The following is a 20495-nucleotide window of genomic DNA, read 5'->3' on the forward strand; positions in this document are numbered from 1 at the left end:
CAACTCTACTATAATTTTCCCAATGACATTTTATCACGAGATTATCTCTCTTAAAACTAATCTTCACTTCAAAATTCTGAGAACCCCTGCTTGGTCATTTTTCTTCTGTATTGTCACCTAGATTAACAAGGCTCAAACTGAAAGATGTTTCTCAGAAATTTAGGTATTCAGAATTCTTCTTGAAGATGTAATGTCTGTCTAAGGAAGATTATCTCTAATAGACTTTCTCAGAAAGCATGAGGTCTCTGAGAAGAAAATCTACAATGATGCACAGCACTTTTCTCTTAGTACCCTGATTGCCCCTATGTCCCTCTCCTCTCCTCTCCTCTCCTCTCCTCTCCTCTCCTCTCCTCTCCTCTCCTCTCCTCTCCTCTCCTCTCCTCTCCTCTCCTCTCCTCTCCTCTCCTCTCCTCTCCTCTCCTCTCCTCTCCTCTCCTCTCCTCTCCTCTCCTCTCCTCTCCTCTCCTCTCCTCTCCTCTCCTCTCCTCTCTCCTCTCCTCTCCTCTCCTCTCCTCTCCTCTCCTCTCCTCTCCTCTCCTCTCCTCTCCTCTCCTCTCCTCTCTCCTCTCCTCTCCTGCCTTCGTTACATTAAAATTTTGAAGATGAGAGACTGCCATTTCTTGAGAACAACCTATCCTTCAGAACGTAAATTAATCCAAATAAAACACCACAAAACAAACGTGTGAGTTGTTCAAGCCATCATTCTCCATTCAGTGTTGGCAAGCATAAAGAAGCAAAAATAATTTCAGTTCCAACATCCTGCATGGAATATCTGCTTGTTTATAGCACACATCTGCTCTGGAAAAAATCTATGCAAGTAAAAGGATCAATGCACAAGTCTCATCTTATGGAGGCAATGCTGTGGAAAGGGTAGAAAGTCAATGACATGCTTCTACAGAAGATCAGTCTGTCCACCTGGGGACCAGGATCACAATGCAGTTTTAATCTCTGGAGGTGTAAATCACAGGAGAAGATGCATTTTTTGAAGATGGTTGTCTTTTTCTGGCACACAAAAAGAAAACTAAGCATTCAGGCATGAGCAGCAGCAGCAGTAAATATTCAGCACTCCAGTATCTTATTCCTAAGCATTTATAAGCTAAAACACAGTTTTTACCAACAGTCTGTTTTGGCATGGTCCCAATTCTTATCAATGACTTTCAATTGCAGATGAACCACTAGAACACCAAATACTGTATTACTTATGGAATTATATCTTTGTCATTATAAAAAAAAATTGTCCTTCACTGTGAATAAACAAGGTTTCTAAATGTTTAAATGTTGAATAGGAATGATCCCAATTTCTCTAAGCTAATTCCACTTTTTTTTTCTCCTCAGAAAAGACCAGTCACATAAAGCTAGCTTTGTCTATCTCTTTTTCTTTCTTTTCTTCTTTCTTTCTTTCTTTCTTTCTTTCTTTCTTTCTTTCTTTCTTTCTTTCTTTCTTTCTTTCTTTCTTTCTTTCTTTCTTTCTTTCCTTTCTTTCTTTCTTTCTTTCTTTCTGTCTTTCTTCCTTCCTTTCTTCCTTTCTTCCTTTCTTCCTTTCTTCCTTTCTTCCTTTCTTCCTTTCTTCCTTTCTTCCTTTCCTTCTTTCTTTCTTTCTTTCTCTTTCTTTCTTTCTTTCTTTCTCTTTCTTTCTTTCTTTCTTTCTTTCTTTCTTTCTTTCTTTCTCTTCTTTCTCTCTTTCTTTCTTTCTTTCTTTCTTTCTCTTTCTTTCTCTCTCTTTCTTTCTTTCTTTCTTTCTTTCTTTCTTTCTTTCTTTCTTTCTTTCTTTCTTTCTCTCTCTTTCTTTCTTTCTTTCTTTCTTTCTTTCTTTCTTTCTTTCTTTCTTTCCTTTAAGCAGTACATAGAGTCTCTTTAAATATATGAATTAATGGGGCCAGTAAGAAATTATCAAAACACTAGTTAGGCTCTGTGTCTCCTCACAGACAGGGTCTCGTATATGTACTTAAGACTCCCTGGCTATATTTCATGCTGCTTTCCAAGTAGAATTTAGATTAATTTAGAATCTCTCACTGAACAACTTTAACTATTCCAGAACAGGAAACATCAACATTTTAATAAATCGTATGGTGACCTGAAAAAAGACATTCTGCTAAGAGCTAAATAGAAAGTGTGCTCTCACAATTGGGCTAGCTTTATCAAAACCTGTGGCCTTGGCCTAAACATAGAAAAACATGTAGGTAGCAAGCTTTGGAGAAGGAATGCAATTAGTAAAGTTAGATTTACCAAATAAAGGCTCAAAGAACATCTGGGGTAACTTTATTGATTGTATGATTTTCATTTCTTCCTCAAAAAAGAGTAAGTAACAAAGACTGCTATCCTTTTTGACAAATACATCATACAGAAAACACCTTCTACTCTAGCAGAGTCAAATTTAGATTTTGCATTAGATGATTACCAGCATTAGGTCTTTATTAAAATAGGAACAACAATACTTAACTTTAATAAAAATTAAATCCCAGGAAATGTCTTAAAAGGACACATACAGTAGAACTTCACTATTCTGAGCACTTGGGACCTTTTGCCATTTCAGATGATGGAAATTTTCTGGTGCTAAAATATGATTGCTACTAGCATAAATCTATGTTCTTCTTTTTTTTTTTTTTTAATAGAATTTGAAGAATTCTGATGTAAGATATAATACACAATAGCTTTAAAATGAGTGTACTGGATGCATACAAACACAGGGCTAGGTTAGCAGCACAGGAAGCACCAAGGTAATGCTCAGATGAGATTCAAAATGTACTTCCACGGTACATTATAGAAATGGTTAGACAGAAAACAAAGGGAATTTCTCTCTTGCAATTATGTAGTATGGATAGGCATTAGGAACAAGAAAGAAGTAGCAGAGGTAACAGGTAAACAGAGCCCACATCAGTGTGTTTTATCTTTCTCTGCACTGACTACCCAGAGGCCACAGCACTATTCATGAAAAAAGAACATGACTTCTTTTGGTTTTGACCTGGTGTTCCAGTCATTACCCTGTACTTTCTGTAGCCATGTCTACATTTTTAACTCCCTTTGCAGAAGTTTTAATTAGGTATTAGACTGAGTACTAGAGTACTAGTATTAGAGTACTAGTATTAGACTGAGTACTGGATGCCTTTCTGCATCCACCAATTATACTGGTGGCACTAGAATTTGTACTCTGCTTGCATTGGTCACCACACTTACTGGGTTTCTTTCTCATAAAACAGAAATCTGACCATTTCCTTTTTTAAAACGAATAAGATGCAACACTTATTCCTCAAAGCTGTATCCCTTTTTTCCCCCCACAGTTTCAATGCTTTTAGGATATAAAAATAAATCCATGAGTTGCTTCCTGACTAAAATGTAATGAAATCTGAATTTATTAAGACTGCTTTTTTGTTGCATTAAACAGAGTATAAAAAAGACACTGAGTTTACACAATTCGAATAAAAAAAATGTTGTGACTAGACCTTAGTTAAAAAAGTAAATCACAAGAATTTATGTTATTAAAATTACTTCTAAATCTTTGTGTGTTCCATGTCAGGATAAATTGCTCAGCTCTACCAGTACTGAACTGTAAGTGCTGCCCTTTCAAGGATGTGGCTAGAAATGTATGTATATATATCTGTATGTTTTTTCACAAATAAAAGTGAAGATGTTACAAAATACTTTAATAGCTATATCTAAAATTTAGGACAAATAAATGCACAAGAAAATCTTCCATGGACTAAATAGATGAGATCCCAGGTAGAGATGGTGGATTAGACTCTATATTCGCTAATGCTTTTACTCCACCAAGGCACAAGCAACTGTGTTAACATTTTTTTTAAAGTGCAAAGAAAGCAACATGTTGCCTCATTACCAATTCTGGTACAGAAGCAGTAACCTGATTCTGTTCTCATTTGGAGACAAAAGCCGTTTTTGGGTAAACCATGCATAACTTTCCTGAAATTAATAAGTTTAAAACAGTGCAAAATTGGGATGAAAGAGAAGACTTATATCTTTCAGCTGCACAGAAAAACCATTTTCTTTATATATTCCATAAATTCATAGGAAGCTTACATAAAATTTTCCATTTAGGCAATTTCCTGTAGCATAGCTAATTACTGTCATCTAACTAAGGGGAAACATGTAATTGCAATATGACTCACTAGAACATTAAACTACTCAGCAGAAGATATAGTTTGCATAAACAATCTCAGCACTAAATTAATCTTTGAACAATACTGTCCTCTATTTATTTCAATATTTTGCAGAGATATTTAAAAACAGAAAAACTGCTCCATGGTTAAAGCTGAAGACCAGGAAAATGTGTAATGACTTCTTTTCTCGATGTCACTGCCAAGTTGCCGTAGAGCCTGGATTTTAAGTATCAGGTTTTCTACAATAATGTCTCCTGCATACTTCAATGCCTATTTCTGGGCAGGTTGAGATATGTCTTCATTTTGATAGAACTCAGAAGCTCCCACCTTTTAGGGTCCCAGAGACAGGCATTTCCTCTATGCTGTCTGTGGGATGACTTGATGAATGTTCTGACCACAACTGCCAAGTCAACACAAGGTAGGAATTAGAATACCTCGGTGTGTTAGACACACCCAGGGGATGCAGAACACCTACCTAGGCTTTTTCTACATATCAAGAAAAGAATGTCATTGCAGAGCTCCAGGATGAAGTTCTTCTCTGTGCCAGTTAAAAGTGTAGGAGATCTTCACTCTAAAACCTATTGGAGAATACTCAGTTTTTCTTAAAGGTTAAGTCACCTCTGTCAATTGAAGTTTCCTCAGATCAGCACTCAGACTTTTCCAGATTAAGTTGTGGCACTTTCAGGTATTTCAGCTGTATCCAGTCTGTTGATAAAAGATGTCACCTTTCCCTGCAAGCCTTGCCTACCTCACATGCCTGTGCTTCTTGGCTGTAACAGTACTGCTGCAGTGGTGGGGTGTATGGGGAGCATAGGAGCACAAGACTGCAGAGCCTGTTCGGTGACACAGCACTTTAAAAGTTTGGAGATAGTCAGATAGATACAGTAAGAATATCACTGATGTCCACAGACCAGAATTCTCTTCAATACTGGAAGTGAATAGAATTGTCCTTTAAAGCTGCTGGAATAATTTTGATGCAGTGCACAGACTTCGAGAATTAAAACTGTTAACATAGCTCTGTCACAATATGAAATTCAATAGTTGCTTGTAATCTGTCAGTTTTGCTACTGAAGCCTGCTTACTGTTGACTGCCATTAAAAATCTTTTGTTCTCTTTATCAAAGCACAGACAGCAAAGGAAAAAATGAAAGCACTAACAACTGAAAGTATTAAGCATTAATTATATGCTTTTCTTTTCAGTTGCGTTTTAGAGGGCAGTGGTTATCCTATTCAAAGGGCAATAAGGAAAAGTTACAGGGATTGCAACTGCAGCTGCAATCTAATTTTGTTTTGTGAAGATAAACCAAAACAAGCACGTACAAAGCAGAACAGAAAACCTAAGATAACCTGCAGCTTTTTTTTCTATTATTGATTGGTTTTCAGTTCTGGACCACCTCATCTAGCAAACTTTCCCTCAATATTAATTGCTCCTCTGGTAGCAGTTCTGATATCTGCAGCCTCTTCTGATATCTGAACACAAATGCTGCATTCTAACTCTGCTTTCTGAACTACCCAGGTGTGTGTGGATCCTCATCTTCTAGATGAGGACCAGAAACATCCAACTGTGCCATGTGCTTTGTATTGAAGCTCCAAACATGAACCCTGTCCTCTTCTTCCTTGTATCAATGTTTAGAAGGACACAAGCAGGGTAAAATGAAACTCAAGAATCATTTCAGTTAGTAGGAGACTGTCGTACGTATTCTTCGGTTAAGGGGCAATCTGCCAGTGCAAGTAGCCAAACAGACAAATGAATTTGTCTTAAGCAGGGGACTAAGAAGATATTTCTGAACAATTTGGATCAGTATCCAAAAAGGCCCAGCAAACAAAGGAACTTCCAAAACTGCTGCAGTAGACCAAAAAGGAGATTCAGCTTTATTTTACTACACCATCCTGGGAAGCTGAGCCGAATCCTTTCCAACATGGTAGGTGCTTTTTTTATAGCATAACTTACAGAGCAAAAGAGGAAAGAGTCTTAAGCACTGCTTCAAAATAATGTTGCCAGAGCATTTTGTTTTCCTGTTTCAGTGCCAGATACATGTCACTGGACACTTAAGTGTTGTATCTAAAGCTACGAAGGCTACAGTGCTCTGCTATACAGCTTTGGTCTGCTGCATCTACTCAGGTACCCAGGCTGAGCCTAGGCTGATCTAATGTGACCCTCAAAAGCCATGGAAATGAGGGAATCCAACCTCCTTGGGACATGCCCTGGATATCACTTGATGCTGATTAACTAGTACTTGCTTATTCCTGTATTCCTTCTTGTATGCTTGTCTAATATTTAGATTTGTATTGTTTTCAGAATGTACCTTGACATCTGTAGACTGATTCAGAGGAAAGAAAAAAAAAGGCAATATGAATTTAATACTATAATCAGAGTTTAAAATATCTGTAAATTCATTGAATATACTGACACCTATTTTTTTTACCATTAAAATTTTTGGGATTTTTTACTGAAAGCTGTTCACAGACAAACTAGTGACTGCTTTTCTCTCTAGAATTACAAATGTGGGAATGTTTTACCTGATTTATGGATATCATTTGAAGCCACAACTGTTTTTCATGTATAAAAATAAGTAACAGAAAAGAAATTCAAAAGAGTACCAATTTGTCAAGCATTCTTACAACTTTATCATTACTAAAATTCACAAACAATACTAAATATAACCACAGAAAATGAATGCTTACATACAAATAGAAAAAATAGTTTCTAATTCTGCAGCTTCAGAAAGATTTTATTGGAAACAGAATGTAGCTCTAAATAGAATAAGCATCAGCATAATCACCATTAATTGCTACTAGATAGACTTACATTTTTCTCACACAGCTCAGAGAAGTGTGAGGGACAGCAGCTGTTATCTATGCATCTGCTAAGATGACCATGTATTATAATGGATTTCCTAATGTGATTAAACACTGAAGACCTCTACCAGAAAATGGTCAGATTTGGTTTTTTTTTTCCTGAATATCCTTATTCTTTGAAGAGAGGTATATAAAGGACATTGGAAATGACCAGGAATCAGGTTCTAAGATTACTGGTTATGTGTCCAATAAAATACAGAAAATTATATGAAGTATTGTATTCTATTCTCCTTGCTTACAAAAATGTGATTAAGTCAATACTTTTCTGAGGAAAAATGGCACAATTGAACCTCAAACTCATATATTGTAATATGGAGATATTTCCTTTCTTATAGGACATTCTCTTCTACCTAGCCCAAATGTAGTTTTTGTTACTCACATTACCCTTTCCACCTCTGCATTTCTCAAGGTGACCTGCATGGTGTAAGCATGAAGTGGAAAAGATCAGCATCCATTTGTACTGATCAAATGACTACAGCTTACACAGGACAGTGAAAAAAAGGCCTTAGTTTATATTACACATAATTATACCTTTCCCAAATTTTCTACAGTAAAAACAAACACAGCACCATTCGTTTATAGACAGCAATCTCTTTTGACTGTAGCCTCTCTGATCATATCTAGTCATTTCATAGATACACTAAAAAACCACAAAGCCCAGTTCACAGCTGTTACTTTTTGTTTCAGTGCAACTCCAGTAAGTCTGCATATAAAAGTGGAATCACACTGGATGTTGCTTCTTCAAGGTGAGTAGAGCCTGTTGACACATCATCAGGGAATCTTACTTATTGTAACTCCACAGGCATCTCCACTGCTGCTCTGTGCAAACTGTGCTCAGTGGAAGTGTTTGAGGAAGAACAACTTTGGCCTGGACAGTTGTCACCTAATTGCCACTGAAGTCAGAGGACACATCAAAAAGGAAGAAGCTTTGGTATGTAAGGACAGCTTTTTCCTCACAACATTTGTCAGGAAGCAGGAAATTATACCAAAAATAGAATTTCAATCAAACTGAGCCATTTGTATTCAGCCTGAGGTTGCTCAGGATGTTTGCTATGCATGACATTTTTAGATCCTTCAAACTGCCAGATTAGAGATAGTTGGCATGGAAAAATAATAAAAATATAAAACTGAATCAGCTCTTTTCATTTGTTTGTTGTTTAAAATTCAAAAGGCGTTTCTAGGCTTACAGTGATTGAGCTCCTAAAAGTCATAGATGGTAAAACATTTTAAGGCAATAACCTGCAGCTAAGTTGTTCTTCATGCCCATTTTCTCTCTTTTGTAACTGTTCACATACCGTGACTGACTCAACATCCCATTCTAATATAACTACACTTTATCATTTTTAGCCAATAATGTCTAATATAGTTTTGGATAAAAAACCCATAATACCAAAATACCAATTTTTGAAAAGTAAATTTGAAAAAGTAGAATCAATCTCAGCCTGCCTAGATTTCATTTTTTTTTAGATTTGAGTAACAGTATTTTGATATAATTTCCAGGACTTCCAATATATAATTAATTTACAATCATATATAGATATGGACATTTCAAACCTTTAGAAATATTTATTAAATCATTTCTGGCAAGATATCAATAAAATGGAAGCCTGAAACTACAGTCCCAAGTGAGTTTTCAGAATGCTAAAATATTCTCTTCAGCACTGAACGTTTTAATATATTTTTAACATGCTCTGGGTTTCAAAACAGCAGAAAAAAGGCAAAGGTTCAAGCTTCAGATCTGAAGAATGATTTTATTTATATAATCAAAATATTTTTTATTATCAAAACTTTCCCAAAAGTCACATCAAAAGTGATTGGAGATTTTCCAGGACTTGAAGCTCTTGCAAAATATTTTTTTCAGATGAGAAGGTGCAATGAGAAAGTACTGCAAAAGTTTGGTTTAAGTCTGTTCACATGATGAACCTGCTGCTTATACCAATTTTCTTCTAAAGAGTGAATGATGCTAATATCCAACATGAGAGTTGACAGTGCATAAAGCAATTTGGGCTGCACTGAAATTGCTCTGCTCCTCTGCTTCACACGCCTGTGCCAGTAATACAGTCATATTCTTCAGTTCACCTGTGCTGTTGGACCCATTTTTTTCTCTTTCCCTCTAACACTGTTTTTATAGTTCTCATGCCATGAGGGATCTTAAGAAACTGTAAATGCTGGCAAGGATAACGGTCCATAATAGGATTCATCCTTTCCCTCGGCAGATCTGAAGGCAGAGTTTTGTGGGGTAAGCCTGGAAACCTTCCCCCCCATCCCTGCTGCTGCTGCAGGTCCCAGGGGAGCTGTGGCACCGGGCACTCCCCCTGCAGCCCCTCCCAAGCAGCAGGGCTCCCCTGCACTTCTGCACTCCTCAGTGTGAGGAGCAGGGCAGGAAAACCCAAATTAAGCTCTTTGGCTCCAGGGTGTCAGGAACCCAGAACAACTGAATGCTGTCTCTACAGGGCTACAAGTAATCTGCCTTGAGAGACATTCTCCATCCTTGTGAAACTGGGCACTTCATACCAAGAGTGACTATTTCATGGCTCAAATACAGATTCACAACACCAGACTGAAAATATACACACAATCAGCAACCTAGAGCATGGCTAACGGGTTATGAAAGATCCATCTCTTAGTCCATAATCCTCAAAAAGGAGTTGAGGAGATTTTATGTACATTGCCTCACTTGACATTTTCGTGTATCATTTAGGGAATACAGCATTTCCGGCAGAACTAACATTCCCAGGAGCCACAGGGAGACAGGTACAGCTTCAGTCACTTGGCAAGTTTCCAGGAGCTTCCAGGTATATATCTGCACCTAGTTCTAGATCTAACTGGGTGAAAATCTCTGAAGTCAGTGGCAAAACCCCCATTTGTATCCATATGGAAAAATATTACAGGAAGGAAGCTATGTGCTTAGATGAGTAGAAGTTTTTCTGACTCGGACATAACAAAGGAAAAAAAGATAGTTGTCACCACCACAGAAATTCACACAAGGCTTGATGCAATCTTGCACTGATATCAGTAGCCATGTCTGTCCTAGCTTTGTGTGATGGCTGGTGGTTGTGACCTTACACATGACAGCAATCTGTACAAAAATAGTTCCAAATTATTGTTAGCATTTGTTGAGGCTTCATAGAACAGGACAGAAAACCTGTGAACAGGTTAAAGTACTCTTGCTGTCTGTGGGTACAGGCTTTTCTCTTCATTTAGGATAATTAGGATTGGAAGATATCTCAGGAGGTCTGTAATGCAACATTCTTCTCAAAGCAGGGTCACCTGTGAGCTCAGAGCAAGTTCCTTAAGGATTTATCTGGATAGTTCTTGAAAAACTCCAAAGATGGGATAGTGCAACCTTTCTAAGAAGCTCATACTAGTGCCTGACTGTCCTCCTGAAAAAATTGCACCTTATATCCAGTCAGAACCTCTCTCACTGTACTTTATGCTCCTTGTCTCTCATCATCCTGCTATGCACTTCTTTGTAGGGTCTGGCTCACTCTCCTTGACACATTCCCCTCACATACTGGCAGGATGCTGTTAGGTGCCCCCAAAGAAGCCATCTCTCTTCCAAATAAAGCTGAAGAAAAGTACTGTAACTCCTGCATTTTAATAATATTGTCCACAAAGAGAAGAAGTGGTTTGGATTGCTAATGTGATCCTGTGTAATAGAAAATTCTAAAATAACCTTTATGTAAGTGATACTCCATTTTTGAGGGTGATGGATAACATTGCAAAATGAGAGACCTAAAATTAGGCACAATATTTCATGAATAATAAATTACTGGAAACTATTTGAGAGTATCTGTGGAATACAGAAATTCCTCTCTCTATATTTAGGCAGAACAGAAAACAAGACCATCTTGAGTTCTTCAAAAAGCTTAACTTTTTGAATGACACCCCAGAAATCTAATAAAAAGGGGATATCCATCTCCTTTATTAGAATTTTCAACATAGTGTGGTTTTTCAACAAATTTCAACATTTGCTGTGGTTGTCAGTGGTCCATGAAAAACACTCTGAGAAAAAAGCCCCAACTTTAATTACTAGGAGAAAAGTAATCTAGTTATGATCACATCTGTCTAGGTTTTGCTATCTAACTGGAGATTTGCTGTCATTCATCACTAAAGCACTGCATTTCAGGTCCTACCTGGGCATGCCATTTTAGTGTATATGTAGCCAACACACTTGGGTTAGACCTCAGTTGAGCAGCAACACAATATTTATCAAAAAAAAAAAAAAAAAAAAAAACACCAAAAAACACAAACCCAAACCTAAAAACCTCTCAGAAAAAGTAGATCAGCTTCAGTAACCACACAAGTCCATGAATGGTGAATTCATTGAGGAGTGTGTTATACTCCTCAGAATACTTTCAGAAAAACCACTGTATGCTCCATTAATATCTGGCAATCAGATAGGAAATGTCACCAGATATCCTGGCACACCAATGTATGGACAGAAAGACTGACACTCTCTGGCTACAAGGTTACTGGATATGAAGCTAGTCTAGTTCTGCACATACTCCCTGCTTGCAACATCACTGCATAAACCAGAAATCACTGTCTGACTCCAGGAGTAAAGGAGAGCAGCATGGAAGAACAGTGCAGAGGCAGGAATTTCAGAAGATGGCAGGGAAAATGGTGCTGGTCATACTTAGGAAGGCAAGACCTCTTCAGAGGTAAGAGCAAGAACCACAGCCACTGCACACATCATGGAACATGGAGGCTGCTCAGAGATCAGACAGACAGGCCAAGGACAGAGATCAATAGCAAAATCACTTTCCCTGGCAATGCCATGCAGAAGCAGAGCTGGTATGACCCTCATTAGCAGGACCAAAAGTGCACTGATTAGCTGCATCTCAGTAGCTGAAGGTAACTCATCTTTTGTTTTTTTTTTTTTCCTAAATGGTGTGTTGATGCCTTCACCCACCTCTGAGATGTGCTGCTAAGATAAAAGCCATGAATTTCAGTGAAAACAGCAGGTCCTCAATGTCTTTGAAAACTCTGATAGTTGCTTTAATCTTAAAACATGAATCATATGTCAGGTATGGCTTGGGTGTAGTTTTGAAGGAAAATGCATGGAGTAAAGTCAGCAACAGTTGTCTGTTGGTGCTGTACTAGAAGAGTTACCAAAGCCTTGTTCTTTCTGTGTTGTTAGCACCAGAGCATGTGCTTTGTCTCTGCTGAATCATGCCAAAAACAGCATAAAATGGTGTGATTTTCAGATTGGTAGTTAAATAATTGATTGTTTGCCTGCCACCATGAGGACACCTTTAGAAACAATGCTTACATGGCAGCAAGTCCTGAGCTGTGAGAGATCTATGATGCATATTAATTAAAACTGCTAATTGAAAAAATATATTTTGGCAGTTGAAGATAAATAAATGCATGAGAGATTCGTTTCCTGAGTTCCTATGGTCTGAAATTACAGATGACAGTCCTTCTGTAAAGGGTGAGAGAATTCATGTAGATTAAATTATCCTTTCATTTCCTTTTCTAAAACATCAGAAAACCTCCCTAACTGACATTTTTGCCTTTGTGTCGGGGATACCATTAAGAATAATTTTCTATGACTGTCTCTTCGACAGGCAGAGAACTCATTTTAATCGATAAATCATAAGCTGTTATTACAGCTATTTTCTATCTTAATTCAGCCTGCCCTTCATAATTATGTGGGCTTTTTCCTGTTTTTTAAAGCTCTGGATGGTGGCAGATTTCCACCACCTAGTGGGGAAAGTATGTACTATCTCCTAAAAAGCTTTGCTCAGATTTCCCCTTAATGCCTGTTTTAAACCTTCCCATTGTAAGCCCCTTCTACCAGCACTTATTACCAAAGTATTTCTCTTTATTTTTCATGAATTGGTGAATTTGCTAAGCTGTATAAAATTCTCCTTGAAGGTGTCATACATTATATACTCCACAAAAAAATACATCTCAGTATAAGGGAACTGTATTGTCTGTGTTTTCAATTCAGTGATTTGTAATGTGAAAGGAAAACTGAAAAGCTTAAATAATTGAGGAAGTTCTGCCAATGGATGTCACTGCTTCCCTTCCTCTGCTTCACAGGGACCCCTCATCCCCATTCAGGAGTATCCTGAAGTGCAAACTATGCCAAAACCCACTGAATTCATTCAGTGAATTCGTCTGTGTTTTAGGTGCCGAGACTGAAACGCCAAATCAAGACAGAGAGAAACTTCCAGAAAGGAGAAGGTTAATGAAAGGCAAATGCAATTGCTATCATCACTTCTTCCTATTTGCTGCCAGGAGAGTCTTGCACACCTATGGAGTATCTTCTTCCTTTCCAAAGTGAGCAAGAGGCTTCCTTTGGCCTTAGAAGAGAAAAAATTAATTTTCAGATCCAGCTTTGATCAGCAGTAAGAACATTAGGGTTAAGAAGCTCTCTTCCTTTTACATCAGACAGATAGAATAACGACTCAGAAAAATCTTGTGCCCATGCATCCTAGTAGGATTTTTCCTACTGTTTTCCCTGGGGGCAGGAGTGGGGAAACCCAAAACAACAAACCCCCAAAAAAGCCCAAAGAAACTGCAAACAAAATCAAAAGACAAAAACCACCAACAATAAAACACCACCACAAAACCAAACCAAATCAAACCAAACTAAACTATGTCATTATCTAATTCTGATCACTAGATGCCTCACCCTATTTAGCTCATCCTGATAATGATTCTTTGAATGTTATCATCATGCAGCTTTTTGCCAGCACCTTATTTCCAGCTGTCACTTCATTCACCTCTGATCAAAATTGAGATCTTCAAAACTCCAGGTAATTTGTCATGTAACTTTGGGAGGATGCAAACACAACTTTGCAGCAAAAAATATTTCTGAGCATCTAAATACCCTCCCCAGGCAATAGTGGTCAGTTAACATCTAGTTCACAATTCAGAAATGAGTTTGTGCATCACTCTGTCCTACAGCACCCAGTCTGCTCAGGTGTTTAGAGCACTTCTGATGAATCATGGTTTACATAGGACAAGAACGGCAGTGATAGTGTTGTTGTCCCCTCTCCCACATTGTCCACTAGCTCAACAAGAGGCTGCTCAGCTATCCTGTGGTAGGAGTAAGGAGTAAGGAGATTTCAGCTATTGCTTCCTATTTCCTAGGTGAAGGCTATAGGTCTCAAATTACAGGGTATTTAAATGTAGCACTCGGCGACAACTATTAACCATGTACCATTTACATGGAAAAAATACATTTGAGAAAGAAAAAGTAGAAGTGTCAGCAGTTAGAACTGCACCTGGGGAAGAATAACCCCAGGCACCAGCAGAGGCTGGAGGCTGACCTGCTGGGGAGCAGTTCTGTGGAAAAGGACCTGGGGGTCCTGCGGACAACAAGCTGTCCCTGAGCCAGCAGTGTGCCCTGGGGGCCAAGAGGTCAATGGTGTCCCCGGGAGCATTAGGAAATGCACTGCCAGCAGGTCAAGGAAGGTAAACCTACTCCTCTACTCAGCCCTAGTGAGGCCTCATCTGGAGTGCTGTGCCCAGTTCTGCACTCCTCAGTACAAGAGAGACACGGAGCTCCTGCAGTCCAGTGGAGGGCTACAAAGGTAAGGGACTGAAGCATCGCTCTTACAAGGAGAGCTGGGGAAGCTGGGCCTGCTCAGTGTTGAGCAGCTACGACTGGGAGGGGACCTTTCAATCTTTATAAGTCTCTGATGGAAGGGTGTCAAGAGGATGGACCAGGCTCTGCTCTGTGGTGCCAGGCAATGGGACAAGAGGCAATGGGCAGAACCTGGTGGACAGGAAGTTCCCCCTGAATATGAGGAAGAACTTCTTAACTGTGTGGGTGACTGAGCACTGGAACAGGTTGTCCAGAGAGGCTGTGGAATCTCCCTGACTGGAGATATTCCAGAACCATCTGGACGCAATCCTGTGCCACGTGCTTGGGGATGACCCTGCTTGAGCAGGGAGCTTGGATCAGCTGACCCTCTGTGGCCACTTCAAACCTGACCCATTCTGTGACTCTGTGACTTTCATACGGTATTTTTGCAGTAGGAACAAGAAAATACAGTGCATGAATAGCTGGCAAGAAATTAACAGCAGGTGAGGAGTACAGTCTGTGGTACTCATAAAAGAATCCCCCAGGAAGAGGCAACTTAATTAGAAATTAGAAACCCCATTGCTTTTTTAGATATCTAACAAAGACCTAGAAATAAGCTATGCAACATAAATTGTTGGAAACTACCATAATACTTTTTACTTGTCAAGGGCACCTGGAGCTGGCAAGGAGAACCTGTATGGAAAGTCTTCCAAATAGTTATTTCATGCCAAGTAATGGTATTAGTACTTGCTATTCCTAAGTAAAGGATAGAAGACTCTATTAACAGTTTGGGATGGGTACGCGTTCCTTCCAATTATACTGTAATACTTTTGTGGCTGCAAAAATGTGAAGACTGCTGTCCTTTAAGTGGAAAAAGAACTCTGCATTGAGATGCACAGAATAATCATGAAATATCTTACAAATAAGATGCTTCACTTCCTGCCAAGATGGATAGCTAAACTGACTAAAAATAGTAGTTACAATTCCTTATATTCTAGGATGACAGCTTTAAGGAGACAAGCAAGAGTTTGTCTTGAAATATTTTAATCCACAACAGGTTTGAATTGCTCAGAACAAAGAAATCAGATGGCAGCGGTCCAGCGAGGACTGAGCCCATACCAGAGGTCCCCTAGGAGGAAATCTGAATACAGAGGAGATGGCAGTCTCTGAGAAATGAGAGGACTGGCCCATTTTGAACAGACTCAGTTCACTATGTAGTGTTTAACTACTTCTTTCAAGAGCAGAAAGAGGCAGATTGTTGGCTAATTTGGGATGGCAAGTATTGTATAATAATATCATTTTGAGACAGGTAGTGCAGCTATTTCAGTAGGATGATAGAAATTCAAACTACAAATCCCAGATTCTTATAGAAAGGGAAATGTAGCAAGGGTGCATAAAGGACATTTGTCCTCCAATGGAGGACATTTATTGAAGGAATTGGATTCATCATTACTTGCCCTATAGTGTACTGGGAAGGGTTGTTGAAGTGGCATAAGAAATTTTGCATCTCAAAATGAGTAAATAGATCATGGATAAAAAATTGCCCCTTGTATTATGATAATTTTCCAGAGGGCCTACATCTTCTCCAAATTAATGCATATGCCTAAATGCATGTGCCAAAGTATGTGCCTCTATGATTGTGCAACAGGCTTAGAAGTACATTCTGCATCAGCATGTGAATGGCCATTCTAGTCACTGGCAAAATGTTATTTTATCACAAATCTAAAGCAAAAAAATGATGAATAGACTAGTGCAGATCCAAGTTAACCACTGCAAACCACCTCTCAGAAGACATAACCCCAGCTCCTAGGCCTAGCCAGTGCCATGTGCTGAGCACAGGGCTCCTGCTTTGTCTGCCCCTGTCGATTTCTCGGGGTTCAGAAGGTCGAGGTGACCCCAAGATCGTAAAGAGTCTTTGCTTCCCTAGCCCGACACAGCCAAATAAGAAGTCTGGAATGCGTTTGATTGCTTTCTCAAGGTTGTTTATTTCTTCTTGTCTAAAAGCTTTCTTTCTCTGACCTGCCGAGCTCTGCCTAGCAAGTCCACTATAGCATTCTGCCCCTGAGCCTTGGGCGGCTCCCACCTTATATACTCAAAACTACCTGTGTATGTTTACAATTTATTACCAATTCCCATCAGCCATGTTAGACTGTGAATCTCTACCTTGAACCAATAGAAAAGTGTCACCATCACACCAAGATGTGGAGGACAAGACGAAGAAGAAGAAGGCCAGGACACGCCCAAATTCCTCCATCTTGTACCCCCTTGAACCCCATTCTAAAAATCACAAATTTCTACTTTTCCACCCTGTGTTAATTCAAACATCACACTACTAAAATCCTTGTGGCTTGTAATTCCTCATACAAAATTGACAGCTTTTTCCACTGGCTAAAATCGAAGCCACAGATGTTTTTGACTTCATGCCAGGGTCTCCGAGACCCCTGCCAGGGTCTGGAGACAGCCAGGGCAGCCAGAGGGATGTCCTGGACTCTGACACACCCCCAGACAGGGCTGCATTTCACATACCCATAGGGGCCAGCACAGACCTTCCCCATGCACGCAGCCCGCTTCACTGCCCCAGTAATGCCCATTTCCCACCTCCAAGGTGGGATGAGGTTCCTCCTGTGACAGTCCCTAACCCAGCTGTGCCCCATACATGGCCTAAGCAGATATTTGGGAGGTTCATGCTTTCCAGGATTGGCAGAGACGATCCCTCTGTCCAGCTTCATCTGCCAGCCTCACCTGTCTGCTTTCCTGCTTGCTTGCTTCCTTTCCTTCCTTCCCTCCTTCCTGTGAAGGGGAATGCCGAAAGGCTTGGGCACATTTCAAGGGTCACTTACTTGTTTAATTCCTTTTCAGACTTGATTTGATGGAGACCCCCCTGGGTGCAGCGCTGTCGTCTACGGCAGAGCAGCTTCACGGGCCGCGGGTAATGGAGCAGAGATTGGATTGCAGATACTGAAAGGCATACTGACACTAGCACACGTTTATGGGAAGTACAGCACGTGTACTAGATCATCTTTCTCTCTTTCTTCAAGGTAATGTTTTTGACCAGCTGCACTTCTGCCAAGCCTTCTTGTTTCTCCATCTGCAAGCCTGGTGAGTACATGACTCGACAACTTCCATCAAACAGCAATAGACATCTCAAAATTCATTGAAAAGGCATTAGCGCTGGTGGCGGGGAGCTGGGGGAAAGGGAGGAGTTAAAAAGGCGAGAGCCACTGAGGAAGCCTGGCTCCTCAGCCCGCACAATGACCGCCTGAGCAGCGCCCTTTCGCCCGGGGCGCGCAGCCCCGACCCGCTCACCCTCGCCCCCGCTGCCCGACCTCAGCCCGCCCCTCCCCGTCGCACCGCCCTTGCCAAGGTGGTGCCAAGATGCTGCCAAGGTGGTGCCTCGGTATCCCCGGGGTCCCCCGCCCCGCCTGGGATCGTCCCCGGGGATCGCCCCCCGGGCCGGGGGTCGGAGCGCGGCTGTTTCCAGCAGGACGGGAATGCCCGCGCTGGCCGGCGCCCGCCGCCCCCGCTGCACAGCTGCCTGGTGAACAAAGGCCCCAAGCATCTGCGCAGGCTGGAGGCTGCTTCTTGCGGAAGACACAAAAAATATGAACTGCGTTAGGAAGAGGTTTCAAATCCCGGAGGTTTTCCTCTTTTATCAGTTTATCTCGATGTGTTGTCAGTACCCCCCTTCCTCGAGGAGAAGACCTTGAGTCCATCAGTATTTATTTATAGATGCTGAATCGGTTCCCTGGATTTCATTCACTCCCCATGCACTTTAGCGAGCTGACTCGGTGCCCATAGCTGGGAATCCTCCTGCTGCAGATTTTTTCATGAAGCGGAATGTAGTCTCAAGCCAGCTTCTAAACACTAGGACCTCAGGGAGCTGGAGCATTGATTCATCACATCCATGCAAGAAGTGCAACCTAAAAACTATTTCAGATCAAAAAAATCAGCTCAAGCACACCAATCTGAATGCATGAAAAGACATAGAATCCATGCCATACCTTCTGCTAAAAAATCGCTAAAAATATTTTTATTACCTACATACAGAATCATAGAATCATAGCATGGTTTGGGTTGGAAGGGATTTTACAGATCATCTAGTTCCAACCCCTTGCTATGTACAGAAACACCTACCACTTGACCAGGTTGCTCAATACTCCATCCAACCTGGCCTTGAGCTCTGCCAGGGATGGGGCATCCACAACTTCCCTGGGCAACCTGTTCCTTTGCTTCACCACCCTCACAGTAAAGGATTTCTTTTGCATATCTAACCTAAATTTTCTCTCTTCAGTTTGAACCATTACTCATTGTCCTATCATCTTAATGCATTATGAATGTACACCCAAATAATTTTGAGTACTCAGGGAGACTTCTTCTGAAGAAAATGTTTCAGTGTTGCTTTAAGAAAAAACTAAAGCTTAAAATAAATAAATAGATAAATAAATAAATAAATTAAAAAACACACAAAAAACAAAACAAACAAACACACCCCCCCCACAAAAAAAATAAAAAACCAAAAAACTAAAAATCCACCTTAAAAATGGGAAGTTAATGAATTATGCATGAGTTTTGCTGAGGAGTAAAGGGTGTCTGGGAGTTTCAGCATTTCGTGTCACCTTGCAGACAGACACTGTTTTCCAAAGTCAGTTATGGGATGAAGAAGATATTAAGATTAAATGAGCAGTGCAGAATTCAAAAGCAAACCCATAATTATTAATAGGTATTTAAATTGGCAGGCAATCGATTTTTAAATTGTCCTTTCACCCTTGTGTGTAATGTGGTTTGCCTCACAGTGACAAATTAGCAGCAGCACTGTGCTGTGACTGTTTCTACTGGAAGGTTCTCATTACCATTCAGGGGTTTTGCTGGCTCATCAGTGAATCATGGACAGCATTTCTATTGCTGAAGTGTGGCCCAGAAACCAGAGAAAGGATCGGAAACAGAGTCTGTAAAAGCCTTTTCTTAAATTCTAAGATTCATTGGTTTCTTGAATAGGACTAACTTCTTTGGCCTTAGTGTTATTATTTCTTACGTATCCCAGAGGAAGTGACAGTACACTCACCCCCTCCATCCCTCTCTTTAAATTTTAGTATTCTTGTTAATCTGTCAGGAAAATAAGAAGTGTAACATGCAATAGACTGAATGTGCTTTTTTTCTTAATTGAAAAGAACAATCCTCTTAATCCCAGTACCACTGGGCTGAGGTTTTGATCCAACTTTCATTATTCACCAACATCTCCAAGAAAATTATACTAGCAGCTTATAAAAAGACCAAGATAAGCATCTTCTCAGACAAATGATTTCCAGTTACTAGTCAAAGCATAAATCTATTTTTTTTAGTTGCTACTTAGGCATTTGTTTTAAGGCACAGACAATAAAGAATCCCTCTTTATTGTCTGTGCCTTATTTTCAGTTGAAGGTGCCCACAGTTCAGATTTATGTAACCCTTGACATGGACAGGTGTCTATAAAGGATGTTTTACCCTCAGTTCTTACATGCTGTTTGCAGATATTGAGCTTGAGCTGTTTCATTCTAGAGCAGCACAAGGCCAAGTACAAGCTGATGTTCTCAAGGTAACGTGACCCCAAGCAAGGGAAGCAAATGCTTGCCCCAGCTGACCCTCTAGTAATATTTAGTAATGCATATTCTCCCCACAGATACTGTCAGATACTATTCTCTACTCAGATACTGTCTGATGGTTTGAAGCTAACAAGAACAAGGGCTGATGTGGATATCTGGAACAAAGGAGTGAATTTATCAGCAAGTTAACCAAGGCAAGAAAGTATTTTGTCTACTGATATTACCTAACAACCTAAAGATTCAGCCAACCCTTCAGGGACTGGCATGATGATGTCTTTGATGGGAGGTGGAGGTATATTTATGGTTAAATATTCCATTTTTTCTTCTTTGCTTACCAGCATTTTTCTAGCATTGTCCAGGTTTATTCAGCAGAAAGTTTCCTGAAACCATGTTGTCGTTTCAG

At 40.0% G+C, this 20495-nt stretch overlaps 1 long non-coding RNA gene across 1 annotated transcript in view; it reads right to left on the reverse strand.

Moving 5' to 3' along the window:
* Positions 1-19216, reverse strand: part of LOC137473888 (uncharacterized) — a 35059-nt gene extending 15843 nt beyond the window's left edge. Inside the window, exons 1-2 of the long non-coding RNA XR_010999035.1 lie at positions 17256-19216; positions 4588-6425 (exon numbers count right to left, since the gene is read on the reverse strand). This is a non-coding gene — a long non-coding RNA (uncharacterized lncRNA). The remainder of the gene's footprint in view (positions 1-4587; positions 6426-17255) is intronic.
* Between the last annotated feature and the right edge of the window lie 1279 nt (positions 19217-20495).

This window comes from Anomalospiza imberbis, chromosome 5, assembly GCF_031753505.1.
Source record: "Anomalospiza imberbis isolate Cuckoo-Finch-1a 21T00152 chromosome 5, ASM3175350v1, whole genome shotgun sequence".
In the NCBI taxonomy this organism is placed as follows: Eukaryota; Metazoa; Chordata; class Aves; order Passeriformes; family Viduidae; genus Anomalospiza; species Anomalospiza imberbis.